The following is a 19,999-nucleotide window of genomic DNA, read 5'->3' on the forward strand; positions in this document are numbered from 1 at the left end:
CGCGACTCCCGGCGCCAGACGGCCCCTCCCACATTCCCTGCCAGCCGCTCTTTTCTATAGGATGACTGACCACGTGACGTCACTCGGATACCGACCTCCCATTGGTCCGGTCCGCTGTCAGTCAGTCGTTGGGGTCATTTAAGTTTACGGGCAGGAAATAAATAAATAAATGGGCGAAATTAGAAATGCGTAGAGCAAAATGAAAAAAAACAAAAAAACACAGGATCTGTCTGGGACACACTAACCTGCTAGCTATATAAGAGGGGAGGGACTTGTAATGATTGATGGCTAAATAGACCAATGGAGTAGCAGAAGACTTCAAAGCCGGCTTCTGACGCAGCTCGGAGACACGGGTCTGGACACGTGATGTCGCTGTATGTAAATGACCTGTTAGCGGGCAACCTCTGTCACAGAGACCAGAAAAAAAAGTGTCACTCCCGACCAATCCCGAAGAGACACTGTGGCTCCCGCCCCCTAACAGTAACTGGCCAATCACATCGTCCCTAAACACAAACGTGCATACAGAGGGCCAATGAGGAAGAAGGATTTTACTCAAGGGGCGTGGCGACTATAAGGAGCACTCGATTTGTTTTTGGGCGTCGCCCGGACGCGCGTGTCGCTCGGCGCCACTCCCTGATTGCCAAGCCCTTCCACCAATGGCGTCCCGAGGCAGCGGAAGACTGGCCAATGGGGAGCGGCGGCGGGCTGGAAGGGGACGGGACGGGCCGAGGGGATTTCGGGTGACAGTTGACAGAGGAATGGAGGATTTGGTGTTCGGGCGGCGGAGGAGGACAGTGCGGGAGCCGGGCGCAGGTAACACCGCACGGGGGGCCGCGGAGGGGCCGGCGGAGCCGGGGGAGGAGGCAGCGGCCGCCGCGGAGGGGAGGGGAGGGGAGCGCAGACCACTCCTCCGCGTCCTCCTCCTCCTCCTCAGCGAGCGCACTCCCCCGTGTCCCCACATGACTCCGCTGCCCTCAGCCTGTCACAGCCCCGGCATGGCCTGTCATGGCCGGCTCACCCTGCACGGGGGGCGATCATCTATAGGGGTGTCATCTACACCGTGTAATGTACAGAGAAACTGCCCTGTATAATCCATAGTAATGGAGTGTACACAGTATACTGGCATCTATAATCATATACTCTACAGATCTACAGTGTAATGTACAGAGAAACTGCCCTGTATAATCCATAGTAATGGAGTGTACACAGTATACTGGCATCTATAATCATATACTCTACAGATCTACAGTGTAATGTACAGAGAAACTGCCCTGTATAATCCATAGTAATGGAGTGTGCTCAGTATACTGGCATCTATAATCATATACTCTACAGATCTACAGTGTAATGTACAGAGAAACTGCCCTGTATAATCCATAGTAATGGAGTGTACACAGTATACTGGCATCTATAATCATATACTCTACAGATCTACAGTGTAATGTACAGAGAAACTGCCCTGTATAATCCATAGTAATGGAGTGTACACAGTATACTGGCATCTATAATCATATACTCTACAGATCTACAGTGTAATGTACAGAGAAACTGCCCTGTATAATCCATAGTAATGGAGTGTGCACAGTATACTGGCATCTATAATCATATACTCTACAGATCTACAGTGTAATGTACAGAGAAACTGCCCTGTATAATCCATAGTAATGGAGTGTACACAGTATACTGGCATCTATAATCATATACTCTACAGATCTACAGTGTAATGTACAGAGAAACTGCCCTGTATAATCCATAGTAATGGAGTGTGCACAGTATACTGGCATCTATAATCATATACTCTACAGATCTACAGTGTAATGTACAGAGAAACTGCCCTGTATAATCCATAGTAATGGAGTGTGCTCAGTATACTGGCATCTATAATCATATACTCTACAGATCTACAGTGTAATGTACAGAGAAACTGCCCTGTATAATCCATAGTAATGGAGTGTACACAGTATACTGGCATCTATAATCATATACTCTACAGATCTACAGTGCAATGTACAGAGAAACTGCCCTGTATAATCCATAGTAATGGAGTGTACACAGTATACTGGCATCTATAATCATATCATCTACAGATCTACAGTGTAATGTACAGAGAAACTGCCCTGTATAATCCATAGTAATGGAGTGTACACAGTATACTGGCATCTATAATCATATCATCTACAGATCTACAGTGTAATGTACAGAGAAACTGCCCTGTATAATCCATAGTAATGGAGTGTACACAGTATACTGGCATCTATAATCATATCATCTACAGATCTACAGTGTAATGTACAGAGAAACTGCCCTGTATAATCCATAGTAATGGAGTGTACACAGTATACTGGCATCTATAATCATATCATCTACAGATCTACAGTGTAATGTACAGAGAAACTGCCCTGTATAATCCATAGTAATGGAGTGTACACAGTATACTGGCATCTATAATCATATACTCTACAGATCTACAGTGTAATGTACAGAGAAACTGCCCTGTATAATCCATAGTAATGGAGTGTGCTCAGTATACTGGCATCTATAATCATATACTCTACAGATCTACAGTGTAATGTACAGAGAAACTGCCCTGTATAATCCATAGTAATGGAGTGTACACAGTATACTGGCATCTATAATCATATACTCTACAGATCTACAGTGCAATGTACAGAGAAACTGCCCTGTATAATCCATAGTAATGGAGTGTACACAGTATACTGGCATCTATAATCATATCATCTACAGATCTACAGTGTAATGTACAGAGAAACTGCCCTGTATAATCCATAGTAATGGAGTGTACACAGTATACTGGCATCTATAATCATATCATCTACAGATCTACAGTGTAATGTACAGAGAAACTGCCCTGTATAATCCATAGTAATGGAGTGTACACAGTATACTGGCATCTATAATCATATCATCTACAGATCTACAGTGTAATGTACAGAGAAACTGCCCTGTATAATCCATAGTAATGGAGTGTACACAGTATACTGGCATCTATAATCATATACTCTACAGATCTACAGTGTAATGTACAGAGAAACTGCCCTGTATAATCCATAGTAATGGAGTGTACACAGTATACTGGCATCTATTATCATATACTCTACAGATCTACAGTGTAATGTACAGAGAAACTGCCCTGTATAATCCATAGTAATGGAGTGTACACAGTATACTGGCATCTATAATCATATACTCTACAGATCTACAGTGTAATGTACAGAGAAACTGCCCTGTATAATCCATAGTAATGGAGTGTACACAGTATACTGGCATCTATTATCATATACTCTACAGATCTACAGTGTAATGTACAGAGAAACTGCCCTGTATAATCCATAGTAATGGAGTGTGCACAGTATACTGGCATCTATTATCATATACTCTACAGATCTACAGTGTAATGTACAGAGAAACTGCCCTGTATAATCCATAGTAATGGAGTGTGCACAGTATACTGGCATCTATAATCATATACTCTACAGATCTACAGTGTAATGTACAGAGAAACTGCCCTGTATAATCCATAGTAATGGAGTGTACACAGTATACTGGCATCTATAATCATATCATCTACAGATCTACAGTGTAATGTACAGAGAAACTGCCCTGTATAATCCATAGTAATGGAGTGTACACAGCATACTGGCATCTATAATCATATACTCTACAGATCTACAGTGTAATGTACAGAGAAACTGCCCTGTATAATCCATAGTAATGGAGTGTACACAGTATACTGGCATCTATAATCATATCATCTACAGATCTACAGTGTAATGTACAGAGAAACTGCCCTGTATAATCCATAGTAATGGAGTGTACACAGTATACTGGCATCTATAATCATATACTCTACAGATCTACAGTGTAATGTACAGAGAAACTGCCCTGTATAATCCATAGTAATGGAGTGTACACAGTATACTGGCATCTATAATCATATACTCTACAGATCTACAGTGTAATGTACAGAGAAACTGCCCTGTATAATCCATAGTAATGGAGTGTGCACAGTATACTGGCATCTATAATCATATCATCTACAGATCTACAGTGTAATGTACAGAGAAACTGCCCTGTATAATCCATAGTAATGGAGTGTTCACAGTATACTGGCATCTATAATCATATCATCTACAGATCTACAGTGTAATGTACAGAGAAACTGCCCTGTATAATCCATAGTAATGGAGTGTTCACAGTATACTGGCATCTATAATCATATACTCTACAGATCTACAGTGTAATGTACAGAGAAACTGCCCTGTATAATCCATAGTAATGGAGTGTACACAGTATACTGGCATCTATAATCATATACTCTACAGATCTACAGTGTAATGTACAGAGAAACTGCCCTGTATAATCCATAGTAATGGAGTGTACACAGTATACTGGCATCTATAATCATATACTCTACAGATCTACAGTGTAATGTACAGAGAAACTGCCCTGTATAATCCATAGTAATGGAGTGTGCACAGTATACTGGCATCTATAATCATATCATCTACAGATCTACAGTGTAATGTACAGAGAAACTGCCCTGTATAATCCATAGTAATGGAGTGTACACAGTATGCTGGCATCTATAATCATATCATCTACAGATCTACAGTGTAATGTACAGAGAAACTGCCCTGTATAATCCATAGTAATGGAGTGTACACAGTATACTGGCATCTATAATCATATAATCTACAGATCTACAGTGTAATGTACAGAGAAACTGCCCTGTATAATCCATAGTAATGGAGTGTACACAGTATACTGGCATCTATAATCATATACTCTACAGATCTACAGTGTAATGTACAGAGAAACTGCCCTGTATAATCCATAGTAATGGAGTGTACACAGTATACTGGCATCTATAATCATATACTCTACAGATCTACAGTGTAATGTACAGAGAAACTGCCCTGTATAATCCATAGTAATGGAGTGTACACAGTATACTGGCATCTATAATCATATCATCTACAGATCTACAGTGTAATGTACAGAGAAACTGCTCTGTATAATCCATAGTAATGGAGTGTACACAGTATGCTGGCATCTATAATCATATCATCTACAGATCTACAGTGTAATGTACAGAGAAACTGCCCTGTATAATCCATAGTAATGCAGTGTACACAGTATACTGGCATCTATAATCATATACTCTACAGATCTACAGTGTAATGTACAGAGAAACTGCCCTGTATAATCCATAGTAATAGAGTGTACACAGCATACTGGCATCTATAATCATATACTCTACAGATCTACAGTGTAATGTACAGAGAAACTGCCCTGTATAATCCATAGTAATGCAGTGTACACAGTATACTGGCATCTATAATCATATACTCTACAGATCTACAGTGTAATGTACAGAGAAACTGCCCTGTATAATCCATAGTAATGGAGTGTACACAGCATACTGGCATCTATAATCATATCATCTACAGATCTACAGTGTAATGTACAGAGAAACTGCCCTGTATAATCCATAGTAATGGAATGTGCACAGTATACTGGCATCTATAATCATATAATCTACAGATCTACAGTGTAATGTACAGAGAAACTGCCCTGTATAATCCATAGTAATGGAGTGTACACAGGATACTGGCATCTATAATCATATACTCTACAGATCTACAGTGTAATGTACAGAGAAACTGCCCTGTATAATCCATAGTAATGGAGTGTGCACAGTATACTGGCATCTATAATCATATACTCTACAGATCTACAGTGTAATGTACAGAGAAACTGCCCTGTATAATCCATAGTAATGGAGTGTACACAGTATACTGGCATCTATAATCATATACTCTACAGATCTACAGTGTAATGTACAGAGAAACTGCCCGGTATAATCCATAGTAATGGAGTGTACACAGTATACTGGCTTCTATAATCATATAATCTACAGATCTACAGTGTAATGTACAGAGAAACTGCCCTGTATAATCCATAGTAATGGAGTGTACACAGTATACTGGCATCTATAATCATATACTCTACAGATCTACAGTGTAATGTACAGAGAAACTGCCCTGTATAATCCATAGTAATGGAGTGTACACAGTATACTGGCATCTATAATCATATAATCTACAGATCTACAGTGTAATGTACAGAGAAACTGCCCTGTATAATCCATAGTAATGGAGTGTACACAGTATACTGGCATCTATAATCATATACTCTACAGATCTACAGTGTAATGTACAGAGAAACTGCCCTGTATAATCCATAGTAATGGAGTGTACACAGTATACTGGCATCTATAATCATATCATCTACAGATCTACAGTGTAATGTACAGAGAATCTGCCCTGTATAATCCATAGTAATGGAGTGTACACAGTATGCTGGCATCTATAATCATATCATCTACAGATCTACAGTATAATGTACAGAGAAACTGCCCTGTATAATCCATAGTAATGGAGTGTACACAGCATACTGGCATCTATAATCATATACTCTACAGATCTACAGTGTAATGTACAGAGAAACTGCCCTGTATAATCCATATTAATGGAGTGTACACAGCATACTGGCATCTATAATCATATCATCTACAGATCTACAGTGTAATGTACAGAGAAACTGCCCTGTATAATCCATAGTAATGGAATGTGCACAGTATACTGGCATCTATAATCATATAATCTACAGATCTACAGTGTAATGTACAGAGAAACTGCCCTGTATAATCCATAGTAATGGAGTGTACACAGGATACTGGCATCTATAATCATATCATCTACAGATCTACAGTGTAATGTACAGAGAAACTGCCCTGTATAATCCATAGTAATGGAGTGTACACAGTATGCTGGCATCTATAATCATATCATCTACAGATCTACAGTGTAATGTACAGAGAAACTGCCCTGTATAATCCATAGTAATGGAGTGTACACAGTATACTGGCATCTATAATCATATAATCTACAGATCTACAGTGTAATGTACAGAGAAACTGCCCTGTATAATCCATAGTAATGGAGTGTACACAGTATACTGGCATCTATAATCATATACTCTACAGATCTACAGTGTAATGTACAGAGAAACTGCCCTGTATAATCCATAGTAATGGAGTGTACACAGTATACTGGCATCTATAATCATATCATCTACAGATCTACAGTGTAATGTACAGAGAAACTGCCCTGTATAATCCATAGTAATGGAGTGTACACAGCATACTGGCATCTATAATCATATACTCTACAGATCTACAGTGTAATGTACAGAGAAACTGCCCTGTATAATCCATAGTAATGCAGTGTACACAGTATACTGGCATCTATAATCATATACTCTACAGATCTACAGTGTAATGTACAGAGAAACTGCCCTGTATAATCCATAGTAATGGAGTGTACACAGCATACTGGCATCTATAATCATATCATCTACAGATCTACAGTGTAATGTACAGAGAAACTGCCCTGTATAATCCATAGTAATGGAATGTGCACAGTATACTGGCATCTATAATCATATAATCTACAGATCTACAGTGTAATGTACAGAGAAACTGCCCTGTATAATCCATAGTAATGGAGTGTACACAGGATACTGGCATCTATAATCATATACTCTACAGATCTACAGTGTAATGTACAGAGAAACTGCCCTGTATAATCCATAGTAATGGAGTGTGCACAGTATACTGGCATCTATAATCATATACTCTACAGATCTACAGTGTAATGTACAGAGAAACTGCCCTGTATAATCCATAGTAATGGAGTGTACACAGTATACTGGCATCTATAATCATATACTCTACAGATCTACAGTGTAATGTACAGAGAAACTGCCCGGTATAATCCATAGTAATGGAGTGTACACAGTATACTGGCTTCTATAATCATATAATCTACAGATCTACAGTGTAATGTACAGAGAAACTGCCCTGTATAATCCATAGTAATGGAGTGTACACAGTATACTGGCATCTATAATCATATACTCTACAGATCTACAGTGTAATGTACAGAGAAACTGCCCTGTATAATCCATAGTAATGGAGTGTACACAGTATACTGGCATCTATAATCATATAATCTACAGTGTAATGTACAGAGAAACTGCCCTGTATAATCCATAGTAATGGAGTGTACACAGTATACTGGCATCTATAATCATATACTCTACAGATCTACAGTGTAATGTACAGAGAAACTGCCCTGTATAATCCATAGTAATGGAGTGTACACAGTATACTGGCATCTATAATCATATACTCTACAGATCTACAGTGTAATGTACAGAGAAACTGCCCTGTATAATCCATAGTAATGGAGTGTACACAGTATACTGGCATCTATAATCATATCATCTACAGATCTACAGTGTAATGTACAGAGAATCTGCCCTGTATAATCCATAGTAATGGAGTGTACACAGTATACTGGCATCTATAATCATATCATCTACAGATCTACAGTGTAATGTACAGAGAAACTGCCCTGTATAATCCATAGTAATGGAGTGTACACAGCATACTGGCATCTATAATCATATACTCTACAGATCTACAGTGTAATGTACAGAGAAACTGCCCTGTATAATCCATATTAATGGAGTGTACACAGCATACTGGCATCTATAATCATATCATCTACAGATCTACAGTGTAATGTACAGAGAAACTGCCCTGTATAATCCATAGTAATGGAATGTGCACAGTATACTGGCATCTATAATCATATAATCTACAGATCTACAGTGTAATGTACAGAGAAACTGCCCTGTATAATCCATAGTAATGGAGTGTACACAGGATACTGGCATCTATAATCATATCATCTACAGATCTACAGTGTAATGTACAGAGAAACTGCCCTGTATAATCCATAGTAATGGAGTGTGCACAGTATACTGGCATCTATAATCATATCATCTATAGATCTACAGTGTAATGTACAGAGAAACTGCCCTGTATAATCCATAGTAATGGAGTGTGCACAGTATACTGGCATCTATAATCATATACTCTACAGATCTACAGTGTAATGTACAGAGAAACTGCCCTGTATAATCCATAGTAATGGAGTGTACACAGTATACTGGCATCTATAATCATATACTCTACAGATCTACAGTGTAATGTACAGAGAAACTGCCCTGTATAATCCATAGTAATGGAGTGTACACAGTATACTGGCATCTATTATCATATACTCTACAGATCTACAGTGTAATGTACAGAGAAACTGCCCTGTATAATCCATAGTAATGGAGTGTACACAGTATACTGGCATCTATAATCATATCATCTACAGATCTACAGTGTAATGTACAGAGAAACTGCCCTGTATAATCCATAGTAATGGAGTGTGCACAGTATACTGGCATCTATAATCATATACTCTACAGATCTACAGTGTAATGTACAGAGAAACTGCCCTGTATAATCCATAGTAATGGAGTGTACACAGTATACTGGCATCTATAATCATATCATCTACAGATCTACAGTGTAATGTACAGAGAAACTGCCCTGTATAATCCATAGTAATGGAGTGTACACAGTATACTGGCATCTATAATCATATACTCTACAGATCTACAGTGTAATGTACAGAGAAATTGCTCTGTATAATCCGTAGTAATGGAGTGTACACAGTATACTGGCATCTATAATCATATACTCTACAGATCTACAGTGTAATGTACAGAGAAATTGCCCTGTATAATCCATAGTAATGGAGTGTACACAGTATACTGGCATCTATAATCATATCATCTACAGATCTACAGTGTAATGTACAGAGAAACTGCCCTGAATAATCCATAGTAATGGAGTGTACACAGTATATTGGCATCTATAATCATATCATCTACAGATCTACAGTGTAATGTACAGAGAAACTGCCCTGTATAATCCATAGTAATGGAGTGTACACAGTATGCTGGCATCTATAATCATATCATCTACAGATCTACAGTGTAATGTACAGAGAAACTGCCCTGTATAATCCATAGTAATGGAGTGTACACAGTATACTGGCATCTATAATCATATCATCTACAGATCTACAGTGTAATGTACAGAGAAACTGCCCTGTATAATCCATATTAATGGAGTGTACACAGTATACTGGCATCTATAATCATATACTCTACAGATCTACAGTGTAATGTACAGAGAAACTGCCCTGTATAATCCATAGTAATGGAGTGTACACAGTATACTGGCATCTATAATCATATCATCTACAGATCTACAGTGTAATGTACAGAGAAACTGCCCTGTATAATCCATAGTAATGGAGTGTGCACAGTATACTGGCATCTATAATCATATACTCTACAGATCTACAGTGTAATGTACAGAGAAACTGCCCTGTATAATCCATAGTAATGGAGTGTACACAGTATACTGGCATCTATTATCATATACTCTACAGATCTACAATGTAATGTACAGAGAAACTGCCCTGTATAATCCATAGTAATGGAGTGTACACAGTATACTGGCATCTATAATCATATACTCTACAGATCTACAGTGTAATGTACAGAGAAACTGCCCTGTATAATCCATAGTAATGGAGTGTACACAGTATACTGGCATCTATTATCATATACTCTACAGATCTACAGTGTAATGTACAGAGAAACTGCCCTGTATAATCCATAGTAATGGAGTGTGCACAGTATACTGGCATCTATAATCATATACTCTACAGATCTACAGTGTAATGTACAGAGAAACTGCCCTGTATAATCCATAGTAATGGAGTGTACACAGTATACTGGCATCTATAATCATATACTCTACAGATCTACAGTGTAATGTACAGAGAAACTGCCCTGTATAATCCATAGTAATGGAGTGTACACAGTATACTGGCATCTATTATCATATACTCTACAGATCTACAGTGTAATGTACAGAGAAACTGCCCTGTATAATCCATAGTAATAGAGTGTACACAGTATACTGGCATCTATAATCATATACTCTACAGATCTACAGTGTAATGTACAGAGAAACTGCCCTGTATAATCCATAGTAATGGAGTGTGCACAGTATACTGGCATCTATAATCATATACTCTACAGATCTACAGTGTAATGTACAGAGAAACTGCCCTGTATAATCCATAGTAATGGAGTGTGCACAGTATACTGGCATCTATAATCATATCATCTACAGATCTACAGTGTAATGTACAGAGAAACTGCCCTGTATAATCCATAGTAATGGAGTGTTCACAGTATACTGGCATCTATAATCATATACTCTACAGATCTACAGTGTAATGTACAGAGAAACTGCCCTGTATAATCCATAGTAATGGAGTGTACACAGTATACTGGCATCTATAATCATATCATCTACAGATCTACAGTGTAATGTACAGAGAAACTGCCCTGTATAATCCATAGTAATGGAGTGTACACAGTATGCTGGCATCTATAATCATATCATCTACAGATCTACAGTGTAATGTACAGAGAAACTGCCCTGTATAATCCATAGTAATGGAGTGTACACAGTATACTGGCATCTATAATCATATAATCTACAGATCTACAGTGTAATGTACAGAGAAACTGCCCTGTATAATCCATAGTAATGGAGTGTACACAGTATACTGGCATCTATAATCATATACTCTACAGATCTACAGTGTAATGTACAGAGAAACTGCCCTGTATAATCCATAGTAATGGAGTGTACACAGTATACTGGCATCTATAATCATATCATCTACAGATCTACAGTGTAATGTACAGAGAAACTGCCCTGTATAATCCATAGTAATGGAGTGTACACAGTATGCTGGCATCTATAATCATATCATCTACAGATCTACAGTGTAATGTACAGAGAAACTGCCCTGTATAATCCATAGTAATGGAGTGTACACAGCATACTGGCATCTATAATCATATACTCTACAGATCTACAGTGTAATGTACAGAGAAACTGCCCTGTATAATCCATAGTAATGCAGTGTACACAGTATACTGGCATCTATAATCATATCATCTACAGATCTACAGTGTAATGTACAGAGAAACTGCCCTGTATAATCCATAGTAATGGAGTGTACACAGCATACTGGCATCTATAATCATATACTCTACAGATCTACAGTGTAATGTACAGAGAAACTGCCCTGTATAATCCATAGTAATGGAGTGTGCACAGTATACTGGCATCTATAATCATATACTCTACAGATCTACAGTGTAATGTACAGAGAAACTGCCCTGTATAATCCATAGTAATAGAGTGTACACAGCATACTGGCATCTATAATCATATACTCTACAGATCTACAGTGTAATGTACAGAGAAACTGCCCTGTATAATCCATAGTAATGCAGTGTACACAGTATACTGGCATCTATAATCATATACTCTACAGATCTACAGTGTAATGTACAGAGAAACTGCCCTGTATAATCCATAGTAATGGAGTGTACACAGCATACTGGCATCTATAATCATATCATCTACAGATCTACAGTGTAATGTACAGAGAAACTGCCCTGTATAATCCATAGTAATGGAATGTGCACAGTATACTGGCATCTATAATCATATAATCTACAGATCTACAGTGTAATGTACAGAGAAACTGCCCTGTATAATCCATAGTAATGGAGTGTACACAGGATACTGGCATCTATAATCATATACTCTACAGATCTACAGTGTAATGTACAGAGAAACTGCCCTGTATAATCCATAGTAATGGAGTGTGCACAGTATACTGGCATCTATAATCATATACTCTACAGATCTACAGTGTAATGTACAGAGAAACTGCCCTGTATAATCCATAGTAATGGAGTGTACACAGTATACTGGCATCTATAATCATATACTCTACAGATCTACAGTGTAATGTACAGAGAAACTGCCCGGTATAATCCATAGTAATGGAGTGTACACAGTATACTGGCTTCTATAATCATATAATCTACAGATCTACAGTGTAATGTACAGAGAAACTGCCCTGTATAATCCATAGTAATGGAGTGTACACAGTATACTGGCATCTATAATCATATACTCTACAGATCTACAGTGTAATGTACAGAGAAACTGCCCTGTATAATCCATAGTAATGGAGTGTACACAGTATACTGGCATCTATAATCATATAATCTACAGATCTACAGTGTAATGTACAGAGAAACTGCCCTGTATAATCCATAGTAATGGAGTGTACACAGTATACTGGCATCTATAATCATATACTCTACAGATCTACAGTGTAATGTACAGAGAAACTGCCCTGTATAATCCATAGTAATGGAGTGTACACAGTATACTGGCATCTATAATCATATCATCTACAGATCTACAGTGTAATGTACAGAGAATCTGCCCTGTATAATCCATAGTAATGGAGTGTACACAGTATGCTGGCATCTATAATCATATCATCTACAGATCTACAGTGTAATGTACAGAGAAACTGCCCTGTATAATCCATAGTAATGGAGTGTACACAGCATACTGGCATCTATAATCATATACTCTACAGATCTACAGTGTAATGTACAGAGAAACTGCCCTGTATAATCCATATTAATGGAGTGTACACAGCATACTGGCATCTATAATCATATAATCTACAGATCTACAGTGTAATGTACAGAGAAACTGCCCTGTATAATCCATAGTAATGGAGTGTACACAGGATACTGGCATCTATAATCATATCATCTACAGATCTACAGTGTAATGTACAGAGAAACTGCCCTGTATAATCCATAGTAATGGAGTGTGCACAGTATACTGGCATCTATAATCATATACTCTACAGATCTACAGTGTAATGTACAGAGAAACTGCCCTGTATAATCCATAGTAATGGAGTGTACACAGTATACTGGCTTCTATAATCATATACTCTACAGATCTACAGTGTAATGTACAGAGAAACTGCCCGGTATAATCCATAGTAATGGAGTGTACACAGTATACTGGCTTCTATAATCATATACTGTACAGATCTACAGTGTAATGTACAGAGAAACTGCCCTGTATAATCCATAGTAATGGAGTGTGCACAGTATACTGGCATCTATAATCATATACTCTACAGATCTACAGTGTAATGTACAGAGAAACTGCCCTGTATAATCCATAGTAATGGAGTGTACACAGTATACTGGCATCTATAATCATATAATCTACAGATCTACAGTGTAATGTACAGAGAAACTGCCCTGTATAATCCATAGTAATGGAATGTGCACAGTATACTGGCATCTATAATCATATAATCTACAGATCTACAGTGTAATGTACAGAGAAACTGCCCTGTATAATCCATAGTAATGGAGTGTACACAGGATACTGGCATCTATAATCATATACTCTACAGATCTACAGTGTAATGTACAGAGAAACTGCCCTGTATAATCCATAGTAATGGAGTGTACACAGTATACTGGCATCTATAATCATATACTCTACAGATCTACAGTGTAATGTACAGAGAAACTGCCCTGTATAATCCATAGTAATGGAGTGTGCACATTATACTGGCATCTATAATCATATACTCTACAGATCTACAGTGTAATGTACAGAGAAACTGCCCTGTATAATCCATAGTAATGGAGTGTGCACAGTATACTGGCATCTATAATCATATAATCTACAGATCTACAGTGTAATGTACAGAGAAACTGCCCTGTATAATCCATAGTAATGGAGTGTACACAATATACTGGCATCTATAATCATATAATCTACAGATCTACAGTGTAATGTACAGAGAAACTGCCCTGTATAATCCATAGTAATGGAGTGTGCACAGTATACTGGCATCTATAATCATATAATCTACAGATCTACAGTGTAATGTACAGAGAAACTGCCCTGTATAATCCATAGTAATGGAGTGTACACAATATACTGGCATCTATAATCATATAATCTACAGATCTACAGTGTAATGTACAGAGAAACTGCCCTGTATAATCCATAGTAATGGAGTGTGCACATTATACTGGCATCTATAATCATATACTCTACAGATCTACAGTGTAATGTACAGAGAAACTGCCCTCTATAATCCATAGTAATGGAGTGTACACAGTATACTGGCATCTATAATCATATACTCTACAGATCTACAGTGTAATGTACAGAGAAACTGCCCTGTATAATCCATAGCAATGGAGTGTACACAGTATTCTGGCATCTATAATCATATACTCTACAGATCTACAGTGTAATGTACAGAGAAACTACCCTGTATAATCCATAGTAATGGAGTGTACACAGTATACTGGCATCTATAATCATATACTCTACAGATCTACAGTGTAATGTACAGAGAAACTGCCCTGTATAATCCATAGTAATGGAGTGTACACAGTATACTGGCATCTATAATCATATACTCTACAGATCTACAGTGTAATGTACAGAGAAACTGCCCTGTATAATCCATAGCAATGGAGTGTACACAGTATTCTGGCATCTATAATCATATACTCTACAGATCTACAGTGTAATGTACAGAGAAACTACCCTGTATAATCCATAGTAATGGAGTGTACACAGTATACTGGCATCTATAATCATATACTCTACAGATCTACAGTGTAATGTACAGAGAAACTGCCCTGTATAATCCATAGTAATGGAGTGTACACAGCATACTGGCATCTATAATCATATCATCTACAGATCTACAGTGTAATGTACAGAGAAACTGCCCTGTATAATCCATAGTAATGGAATGTGCACAGTATACTGGCATCTATAATCATATAATCTACAGATCTACAGTGTAATGTACAGAGAAACTGCCCTGTATAATCCATAGTAATGGAGTGTACACAGTATACTGGCATCTATAATCATATACTCTACAGATCTACAGTGTAATGTACAGAGAAACTGCCCTGTATAATCCATAGTAATGGAGTGTGCACAGTATACTGGCATCTATAATCATATACTCTACAGATCTACAGTGTAATGTACAGAGAAACTGCCCTGTATAATCCATAGTAATGGAGTGTACACAGTATACTGGCTTCTATAATCATATACTCTACAGATCTACAGTGTAATGTACAGAGAAACTGCCCGGTATAATCCATAGTAATGGAGTGTACACAGTATACTGACTTCTATAATCATATAATCTACAGATCTACAGTGTAATGTACAGAGAAACTGCCCTGTATAATCCATAGTAATGGAGTGTACACAGTATACTGGCATCTATAATCATATACTCTACAGATCTACAGTGTAATGTACAGAGAAACTGCCCTGTATAATCCATAGTAATGGAGTGTACACAGTATACTGGCATCTATAATCATATAATCTACAGATCTACAGTGTAATGTACAGAGAAACTGCCCTGTATAATCCATAGTAATGGAGTGTACACAGTATACTGGCATCTATAATCATATACTCTACAGATCTACAGTGTAATGTACAGAGAAACTGCCCTGTATAATCCATAGTAATGGAGTGTACACAGTATACTGGCATCTATAATCATATCATCTACAGATCTACAGTGTAATGTACAGAGAAACTGCCCTGTATAATCCATAGTAATGGAGTGTACACAGTATACTGGCATCTATAATCATATACTCTACAGATCTACAGTGTAATGTACAGAGAAACTGCCCTGTATAATCCATAGTAATGGAGTGTACACAGTATACTGGCATCTATAATCATATACTCTACAGATCTACAGTGTAATGTACAGAGAAACTGCCCTGTATAATCCATAGTAATGGAGTGTACACAGTATGCTGGCATCTATAATCATATCATCTACAGATCTACAGTGTAATGTACAGAGAAACTGCCCTGTATAATCCATAGTAATGGAGTGTACACAGCATACTGGCATCTATAATCATATACTCTACAGATCTACAGTGTAATGTACAGAGAAACTGCCCTGTATAATCCATAGTAATGCAGTGTACACAGTATACTGGCATCTATAATCATATACTCTACAGATCTACAGTGTAATGTACAGAGAAACTGCCCTGTATAATCCATATTAATGGAGTGTACACAGTATACTGGCATCTATAATCATATACTCTACAGATCTACAGTGTAATGTACAGAGAAACTGCCCTGTATAATCCATAGTAATGCAGTGTACACAGTATACTGGCATCTATAATCATATACTCTACAGATCTACAGTGTAATGTACAGAGAAACTGCCCTGTATAATCCATAGTAATGGAGTGTACACAGCATACTGGCATCTATAATCATATCATCTACAGATCTACAGTGTAATGTACAGAGAAACTGCCCTGTATAATCCATAGTAATGGAATGTGCACAGTATACTGGCATCTATAATCATATAATCTACAGATCTACAGTGTAATGTACAGAGAAACTGCCCTGTATAATCCATAGTAATGGAGTGTACACAGGATACTGGCATCTATAATCATATACTCTACAGATCTACAGTGTAATGTACAGAGAAACTGCCCTGTATAATCCATAGTAATGGAGTGTACACAGTATACTGGCATCTATAATCATATACTCTACAGATCTACAGTGTAATGTACAGAGAAACTGCCCTGTATAATCCATAGTAATGGAGTGTGCACAGTATACTGGCATCTATAATCATATACTCTACAGATCTACAGTGTAATGTACAGAGAAACTGCCCTGTATAATCCATAGTAATGGAGTGTGCACAGTATACTGGCTTCTATAATCATATACTCTACAGATCTACAGTGTAATGTACAGAGAAACTGCCCGGTATAATCCATAGTAATGGAGTGTACACAGTATACTGGCTTCTATAATCATATACTCTACAGATCTACAGTGTAATGTACAGAGAAACTGCCCTGTATAATCCATAGTAATGGAGTGTACACAGTATACTGGCATCTATAATCATATACTCTACAGATCTACAGTGTAATGTACAGAGAAACTGCCCTGTATAATCCATAGTAATGGAGTGTACACAGTATACTGGCTTCTATAATCATATACTCTACAGATCTACAGTGTAATGTACAGAGAAACTGCCCTGTATAATCCATAGTAATGGAGTGTACACAGTATACTGGCTTCTATAATCATATACTCTACAGATCTACAGTGTAATGTACAGAGAAACTGCCCTGTATAATCCATAGTAATGGAGTGTACACAGTATACTGGCTTCTATAATCATATACTCTACAGATCTACAGTGTAATGTACAGAGAAACTGCCCGGTATAATCCATAGTAATGGAGTGTACACAGTATACTGGCTTCTATAATCATATACTGTACAGATCTACAGTGTAATGTACAGAGAAACTGCCCTGTATAATCCATAGTAATGGAGTGTACACAGTATACTGGCATCTATAATCATATACTCTACAGATCTACAGTGTAATGTACAGAGAAACTGCCCTGTATAATCCATAGTAATGGAGTGTACACAGTATACTGGCATCTATAATCATATACTCTACAGATCTACAGTGTAATGTACAGAGAAACTGCCCTGAATAATCCATAGTAATGGAGTGTACACAGTATACTGGCATCTATAATCATATCATCTACAAAATCTACAGTGTAATGTACAGAGAAACTGCCCTGTATAATCCATAGTAATGGAGTGTACACAGTATACTGGCATCTATAATCATATAATCTACAGATCTACAGTGTAATGTACAGAGAAACTGCCCTGTATAATCCATAGTAATGGAGTGTACACAATATACTGGCATCTATAATCATATACTCTACAGATCTACAGTGTAATGTACAGAGAAACTGCCCTGTATAATCCATAGTAATGGAGTGTACACAGCATACTGGCATCTATAATCATATACTCTACAGATCTACAGTGTAATGTACAGAGAAACTGCCCTGTATAATCCATAGTAATGCAGTGTACACAGTATACTGGCATCTATAATCATATACTCTACAGATCTACAGTGTAATGTACAGAGAAACTGCCCTGTATAATCCATAGTAATGGAGTGTACACAGCATACTGGCATCTATAATCATATCATCTACAGATCTACAGTGTAATGTACAGAGAAACTGCCCTGTATAATCCATAGTAATGGAATGTGCACAGTATACTGGCATCTATAATCATATAATCTACAGATCTACAGTGTAATGTACAGAGAAACTGCCCTGTATAATCCATAGTAATGGAGTGTACACAGTATACTGGCATCTATAATCATATACTCTACAGATCTACAGTGTAATGTACAGAGAAACTGCCCTGTATAATCCATAGTAATGGAGTGTGCACAGTATACTGGCATCTATAATCATATACTCTACAGATCTACTGTGTAATGTACAGAGAAACTGCCCTGTATAATCCATAGTAATGGAGTGTACACAGTATACTGGCTTCTATAATCATATACTCTACAGATCTACAGTGTAATGTACAGAGAAACTGCCCGGTATAATCCATAGTAATGGAGTGTACACAGTATTCTGGCTTCTATAATCATATACTGTACAGATCTACAGTGTAATGTACAGAGAAACTGCCCTGTATAATCCATAGTAATGGAGTGTACACAGTATACTGGCATCTATAATCATATAATCTACAGATCTACAGTGTAATGTACAGAGAAACTGCCCTGTATAATCCATAGTAATGGAGTGTACACAGTATACTGGCATCTATAATCATATACTCTACAGATCTACAGTGTAATGTACAGAGAAACTGCCCTGTATAATCCATAGTAATGGAGTGTACACAGTATACTGGCATCTATAATCATATCATCTACAGATCTACAGTGTAATGTACAGAGAAACTGCCCTGTATAATCCATAGTAATGGAGTGTACACAGTATGCTGGCATCTATAATCATATCATCTACAGATCTACAGTGTAATGTACAGAGAAACTGCCCTGTATAATCCATAGTAATGGAGTGTACA

At 37.5% G+C, this 19,999-nt stretch overlaps 1 protein-coding gene across 1 annotated transcript in view; it reads left to right on the top strand.

Moving 5' to 3' along the window:
• Positions 1–682: 682 nt before the first annotated feature.
• The window catches only part of ZBTB20 (zinc finger and BTB domain containing 20), a 1,152,793-nt gene continuing 1,133,476 nt past the window's right edge, over positions 683–19,999 (top strand). The window contains exon 1 of the mRNA XM_073668598.1: positions 683–813. The gene's annotated coding sequence lies outside the window, so the exon portion shown is untranslated. The remainder of the gene's footprint in view (positions 814–19,999) is intronic.

The sequence above is a fragment of the Phyllobates terribilis genome, unplaced genomic scaffold (assembly GCF_046119375.1).
Source record: "Phyllobates terribilis strain yellow unplaced genomic scaffold, ASM4611937v1 Scaffold_2__4_contigs__length_985480577, whole genome shotgun sequence".
In the NCBI taxonomy this organism is placed as follows: domain Eukaryota; kingdom Metazoa; phylum Chordata; class Amphibia; order Anura; family Dendrobatidae; genus Phyllobates; species Phyllobates terribilis.